The 7,212-nt window shown below is 34.0% G+C and overlaps 2 non-coding genes across 2 annotated transcripts; both read right to left on the bottom strand.

The window, feature by feature from the left end:
• Positions 1 to 780: 780 nt before the first annotated feature.
• Positions 781 to 854, bottom strand: TRNAW-CCA (transfer RNA tryptophan (anticodon CCA)). Its single transcript has one exon. It is a non-coding gene; the product is annotated as a tRNA-Trp (tRNA).
• A 162-nt stretch (positions 855 to 1,016) lies between these two features.
• Positions 1,017 to 1,090, bottom strand: TRNAP-UGG (transfer RNA proline (anticodon UGG)). The gene has a single exon. It is a non-coding gene; the product is annotated as a tRNA-Pro (tRNA).
• Between the last annotated feature and the right edge of the window lie 6,122 nt (positions 1,091 to 7,212).

Raw genomic sequence — 7,212 nt, 5'->3', positions numbered from 1 at the left:
CTCAAGAGTTGTTCAATGAATCCCTTGATTCCGAATTGCGGGATAGAGAGACAGATGATGAATTGATTTCTTACCTATGTCACAAGATTTTTGTTAGTATCATCTATAATCATAATAATAGATGAATCAAAAACTTTCAATTGAATATATTTTTTCAATTAGTATTTTTACTTATCCATCCGCGTATCTTTCAAAAATAGAAACTTAGGGAAGTGCTTTATAAACATATGGATAAAAATAACGTATTTCATTTAGCCTCGTCATGCCTACTATCACTAGTTATTTCGGTTTTCTACTAGCAGTTTTAACTATAACCTCAGCTCTATTTATCGGTCTGAACAAGATACGACTTATTTGATTAAAATTCATTGAATGCACAATTCAAAAAAAAGAAAGATTTCGGTGTTATTCAATATATTCTATATATTGTAGAGTTCTTTACCTTGTCAATTCAATTTCGAATTCTTGGTCATTGAGATTCATGGGCAATACCGATTAATATTTTAAGGATAGATATTACCTCTCCTTTTCCTCGTTCAACTAAATTGAAATGATTGAAGTTTTTCTATTTGGAATCGTATTAGGTCTAATTCCTATTACTTTGGCTGGATTATTTGTGACCGCATATTTACAATACAGACGGGGGGATCAGTTGGACCTTTGATTAATTAACAGTTCTTTTTTTTGATTGACCCCCTACTTGCTTTATAGGAGGTAAAATTTTGATTTCTGTTGAATTATTTCAGTATCATTTTGATTTAACAACAACAAGAATCGAATCACGCTCTATAGGATTTGAACCTACGACATCGGGTTTTGGAGACCCGCGTTCTACCGAACTGAACTAAGAGCGTTTTATTATCAAACTAAAAGCAACCCGAATATATCTTCGATACATATATTATCATAGAGAATATCATAAAATTAAATAAAAAAAGATTGATTCGATATATGTATGTTCAATTTTTATGGATCTCAATTGATTCCTCGTTACTGTTCAGAAGATAAGTAATAGGTAGGGATGACAGGATTTGAACCCGTGACATTTTGTACCCAAAACAAACGCGCTACCAAGCTGCGCTACATCCCTTTCAATTGGTCTACAGTGTTATTGTAGAGAATCCCTGTCTTGTTTTCCACATTTTTTATTTATTTCCTCCATTGGTATACACAAATTATCTTGCCATTTCTTCTTTTTTGTCTCATATCATATATAAAATATAATAAAAATAATAAAAAGACTTATATACGTATGAAATAATAAATATTAAATCCGCCGTAAAGAAAAATGAATATTTGGGGTGGGGCGGAAAGCTACATATTTTTTTTAATAAAAAAGGGAATATCTACCGAATTGAACTGTTGTACATTTCAATTTGAATTAGGAATTCCGCGGACAATACAAGCGGTTATTAACTATATATACATTTGATGGTATGTAATACCAGTATGTATTACAAATTACTATAAAGTAGGAGGGTTTTCAATGCGAGATCTAAAAACATATCTCTCCGTGGCACCGGTAGTAAGTACTATATGGTTCGGGGCTTTAGCGGGTCTATTAATCGAGATCAATCGTTTATTCCCGGATGCGTTGGTATTCCCGTTTTTTTCATTCTAGTTATTGACTTGGGAAGGGGTGAAGAAGATTAGAAAAACAATCAAATATCTTTGACTAATCCCCTTCCCCCTTCTTTTTTTTAGAGTTTTTAGACTTAGAATAAGTTAGAAAGAATCAAAATGGATTCAACCTCAGTCAAACTCGGACGCGGCGCCAGGTTCAAATTTAATTAATAAAAGAGTGAGAACGAAAATGAAAATGTGATGGCTAGGGCAACAATATCATACAAAATACTTAAATGAAAAACTGTACTGCGATTCTAAATTTAGAAATTATTGTATTACTATATTTTAATATTTGATTGTAACGAAATCTTTCATAATTTTATTTCGAGTTACCAATTTTTCTTTTTTTCTTCATTTTGGATCGGAAAATGGAAGAGTTGCGTGAATCAAAAATCCAAGGGAGGTTCATGGCCAAGGGTAAAGATGCCCGAGTAACTGTTATTTTGGAATGTACTCGTTGTGTTCGAAACGGTGTTAATAAGGAATCAATAGGGATTTCCAGATATATTACTCAAAAGAATCGACACAATACGCCTAGTCGATTGGAATTGAGAAAATTCTGTCCCCGGTGTTACAAACATACGATTCATGGGGAGATAAAGAAATAGATCGAACCGATCGGCTGTGTGTCACCCTTTTCCAATCCAAGGAAGATGAAAAATTACATATATTAGACATATTTTAGATTTAAATATAAACAAACCAAATCCTATTTCGATCGGATCTAAAATGATTTAGAATTAAGAAATAGGATTTTCGGGATAAGGAATAAAAAAACCATGGATAAATCCAAGCGACTCTTTCTTAAATCCAAACGATCTTTTCGTAGGCGTTTGCCCCCGATTCCATCGGGGGATCGAATTGATTATAGAAACATGAGTTTAATTAGTCGATTTATTAGTGAACAAGGAAAAATATTATCTAGACGGGTAAATAGATTGACCTTAAAACAGCAACGCTTAATTACTATTGCTATAAAACAAGCTCGTATTTTATCTTTGTTACCTTTTCTTAATAATGAGAAACAATTTGAAAGAAGCGAGTCGACCGCTAGAACTATTGGTCTTAGAACCAGGAATAAATAGACTTAGCTTACTCTTTAATTGAATTAAAATTCTAATCCAAACTCAACCGCAGATTGATTCTTTGTTCGAAAAATCCGAAAATCTAGATTCGATTGTCGTGTCGTAAGAAAAAGAAAGAATAGTGGAAGAAGAATAAATCGTTTTTTTTTTTATTGAACATATTTGCTCATTTTGACCACTTTATCATATTTTATCATACTAATTTCTACTCTACCTTCTCGGAGTTCATTCTCCAGAGAACTCCATTTTAAGCATTCCGCTGGATTCTTTGCAATCTTCGTATTTTATGATCTCATTGGAAATCATATAAAGACAATTTCTATTTAATATCGCGATTTGGGCAAGTATTTTACGATTAAGAAGCAACTGCCTCTTGTACAGATTGTGTATGAATCTACTATAACTGTAGTCTACCTTATTAGATCGAATTACTGCATTTATTCGAGCGATCCACAACTGTCGAAAATTTCTTTTTTGCCTACCTCTATCCCGATAAGCTGAAGCCAAAGCTCTTATTTTCTGTTGAGTAATAGTTCGAGTAAGTCTTGAATGAGCCCCTCGAAAGCTTGATGCAAATAAACGAATTTTTGTTCTACGTCTCCGAGCTATATATCCTCGTTTAATTCTAGTCATTGAATAAATGAAACTTTGATGAATAACTAATGGATTTCCTTTCTTTCAGTTATTCCTTTCTCCTTTCCTAGTCTATTAATAACAAAACGTATTTTTCCAATGTATAAAATAAAAATTCCAATGGCTTTTGCTACTATAACCTTCCCGACCACTATTTCTTTTTTTGTTCTAATCACCCCAAAATACGAAATAGTATTTTTACTAGGTATAAAAAACAAAAATAGAGTAAATAAATAAAAATAGAAATGGATAAAGAAATAGTGGGTTCCTTCGTTTCTATGGTTACTTCTTAAACGGTGAGGTCCTCTCTATACACCGGAGCTCCTTCTTTTATTTCATCAATGTTATTGTTAACTTGTACAGTTCACCCTCTTTGGCTCTACCCATGAATTATCTAGTAATCGGTCTTTCACAACGAGATCTACCTATACAGTAACGGTATTTAATTATGAAGATTGGTTGGGTAGCTGACCCTCTTAGTCCGTTCTTGGAAGAATAAGGCTATAATCCTTCTGTTAAATAGGATTTCCTCTGCTTAATGGATAAGCATTTGTTACCAATGGGGAATTCTTTCTCATCTAAAATTGAAAATAGAGATGATTGGATTTGCACCAATAGAAACCATAAATTTGATACACAATAAAAGGATACGATAAATCTTTGTTTATTTATTTTCGGTAGTGAACGGATTTCTTCCATTCATTCTATCCTATTCACTGTACTTATAACTGATACGGGAAAAATTTTGTACTTTCTTTTGTCCCGGTCCATGGTCTAAACGAGTCGCACATACACCCTAGTACATGTTCCTCGACGCTGAGGGCATCCCCGAAGGGCGGGCGATTTGGTGACATTTCTGATTGGCTGTCTTGTGTTTCTAATAAGTTGTTTAATAGTTGGCATGTTGAATTGTATACATAATGAGTTGGTTTAGATCAATCCTAACCGGATGATTATGAATTACTTCTATATTCGATATTAATAATTAATATGATTAATAGTAATATATTAACCCCGGTAAAAAGAGAAAATCGAAAATTTCGGATTTTTGCGTGAAATACCTGCTATTTGTTATTCAACCGCTACAAGATCAACAATTCCATGAGCTTGGGCTTCTGTTGCTGACATAAAAACATCCCTTTCCATGTCTTCGGATATAACCCATAAGGGTTTGCCTGTTCTTTGTACATAAACCCTTGTGAGGATTTCGCGCAGCCTCAGTAGTTCTTTCGCTTCCAGGATAAATTCTACCGTTTGTGCCTCATAAAAAGAACTAGCAGGTTGATGGATCATTACCCTGATGATTTAATAAATGGTTTTCTCTATCTTACATCATTATCATGATGAGTCAAAGATAATAAAAAAAAGATAGGATTAACAACCGTACAGGCATCCTTTGTGCAGTGCATACGGCTCCACAATGGAATTCATTTTTACCTTCCAGCGAAGGAATAGAAAATATAGGATCTAGCAGACCCAGAGCAGTAAATGATCCAATAACCACCCTTCCTTTTTTTTAGTAATTTCAAAATACTATGATGGTTCCGTTGCTTTATGATTTCGTTTGTTATTCAGCAATCCCAAAGTTTCTTTTTTTTATTTTTTTTCTTAAAAATAAATATTTCGTAGTCTTTCATAACAGAAATATTGTTAAGAGTCTTCCGTCGTGAAAACAAAAAAGTTTGTGACGCTGAAAGAGGCCTCCGCGATAAATCAGCCTACAATCGGAAATGCCTTTTATCTCATACTACTCTTTCGATACATAACCTAATGGTTTAGAAAAAAAAAATTCTCATATCGAATTCAAAGTGCCATGCTATTATTACTTAATATTTTATATGGCGAAGGCATAGTTTTCTTTTTGTCTAAAAAAAACTCATTGGCGCCGAGCGTGCGGGAATGCTAGACGTTTGGTAATTTCTCCTCCGACTAGAATAAAAGATCCCATTGAAGCGGCTAATCCCATGCATATTGTCTGTACATCTGGTTGCACAAATTGCATAGTATCATAAATACCTAATCCGCTTATTACCCCTCCACCGGGAGAGTTTATAAATAAATACAGATCTTTGGTATCATCCTCCATACTGAGATATACCATAAGACTAATAAGTTGATTCGAAATATCACTATCAACCTCTTGGCCTAAAAAAAGTAATCTTTCTCGATAAAGTCGGTTGATTAGGATAAAATTGTATCCCTTAAGAACCGTACGGGCACCTTTTGATGCATACGGTTCAAAAAAAATAGCGAAAAAAGAATCAATGTTTAGATTTTAGCCTTCTTTAGAGGACTCTTTCTAACTTCTAATGAAGGGGCTTTTTCTTACCTTCCATTTTTTTTTCAAAATGGATGAGTTTTGTCCTTTGGCCCGCGGTCGTTTATCTATACTATAAATTTCAATAAATAAAAAAACAATTCATTAAATTTTCAATTTATCGAACTAACTTTTCATTGATATATTGTTTCATCGAGATTCAATTTCAATTCCGATGTCATTTTCTTGTTCCAAAATGGTCTTCTTCAATTCTTTTAGGTTTATGCTCTACTCCGAGTCAAGATCTGCCCGATTTGGATTTGCACATATAGGACAAATGCCCCAATAGCATGGCTTTTTGCTACGACTTCTTTTTTTTTTTCAATTTACTTCATATTACTCGATTGATTAAAAGTTTTCTATCAATGCTATTGATAAATCGAATATGATACAAGTAGTAGTAATCATAGAATAGATAGATTCCAAATTGAGTTTTTTCTAAGCGGAGCCTGGATACTTCATTTTATTAGTACAACCGAGAAAACCATAAATTATTCTAATTGATAATATTAATCTGGATACCCCCCAAAAAATAGATCTAATTGCACTTCACGCTCCAAATTTTTGATGATTAAATCAATCCGTCTTGGGCGAAAGAGAGGATATCTCGATCGGGGGAGAGAACGGGGAAATACCATATGACCCAATATATCTGACAAGTCGCACTATAGGTCAACCCACGATGCGTCTTCCTCTCCGGGACTTCGAAAAGGTACTTTTGGAACACCAATAGGCATTAAAGCAAAGAAAAAAGAATTAAGTACTATAGCTAACTTTGATGTGGAAGCGTAACAACGGGTTTATTGTCTTAATAAATAAGATGGGCCTTTATCAGATTTTATCTTTTAGCATATTTTATACATAGATTTAATAAGTTCATAAAAAAGGAAAACAGAATTAATAAGGGAAACTTCTTCCCGAATAGGTTTTTGAATGATGAACAAGTATGTATACATTCACTCCTATAAAATAGGATCAATTCCCATCTACCATTGCGTATTGGTACTTATCGAGTATAGAATAGATCTGCTTCTTTTTGTTCCTACGAATAGAATCGAATTGTTCCATTATTACTAAAAGAATAGACTAAATATTAATCCTTTCGCCAAGATAATCCCCTCAAAAGGGGAGGTCCGTAGCATAGTTTTTTTTTTCAGTGCAATAAAGTTACATAGTGTCTATTTTTCCTTGATAAAGGGGTATTTCCATGGGTTTGCCTTGGTATCGTGTTCATACCGTTGTATTGAATGATCCCGGTCGTTTGCTTTCTGTTCATATAATGCATACAGCTCTAGTTGCTGGTTGGGCCGGTTCAATGGCCCTATACGAATTAGCAGTTTTTGATCCCTCTGATCCTGTTCTTGATCCAATGTGGAGACAGGGTATGTTCGTTATACCCTTCATGACTCGTTTAGGAATAACCAATTCATGGGGGGGTTGGAGTATCACAGGAGGGACTATAACGAATCCGGGTATTTGGAGTTACGAAGGTGTGGCCGGAGCACATATTGTGTTTTCTGGATTGTGCTTCTTAGCAGCTATCTGGCATTG

This window comes from Cucumis melo, unplaced genomic scaffold (genome assembly GCF_025177605.1).
Source record: "Cucumis melo cultivar AY unplaced genomic scaffold, USDA_Cmelo_AY_1.0 utg000139l, whole genome shotgun sequence".
NCBI lineage: Eukaryota > Viridiplantae > Streptophyta > Magnoliopsida > Cucurbitales > Cucurbitaceae > Cucumis > Cucumis melo.
This window is presented reverse-complemented; position numbering and strand designations above follow the sequence as displayed.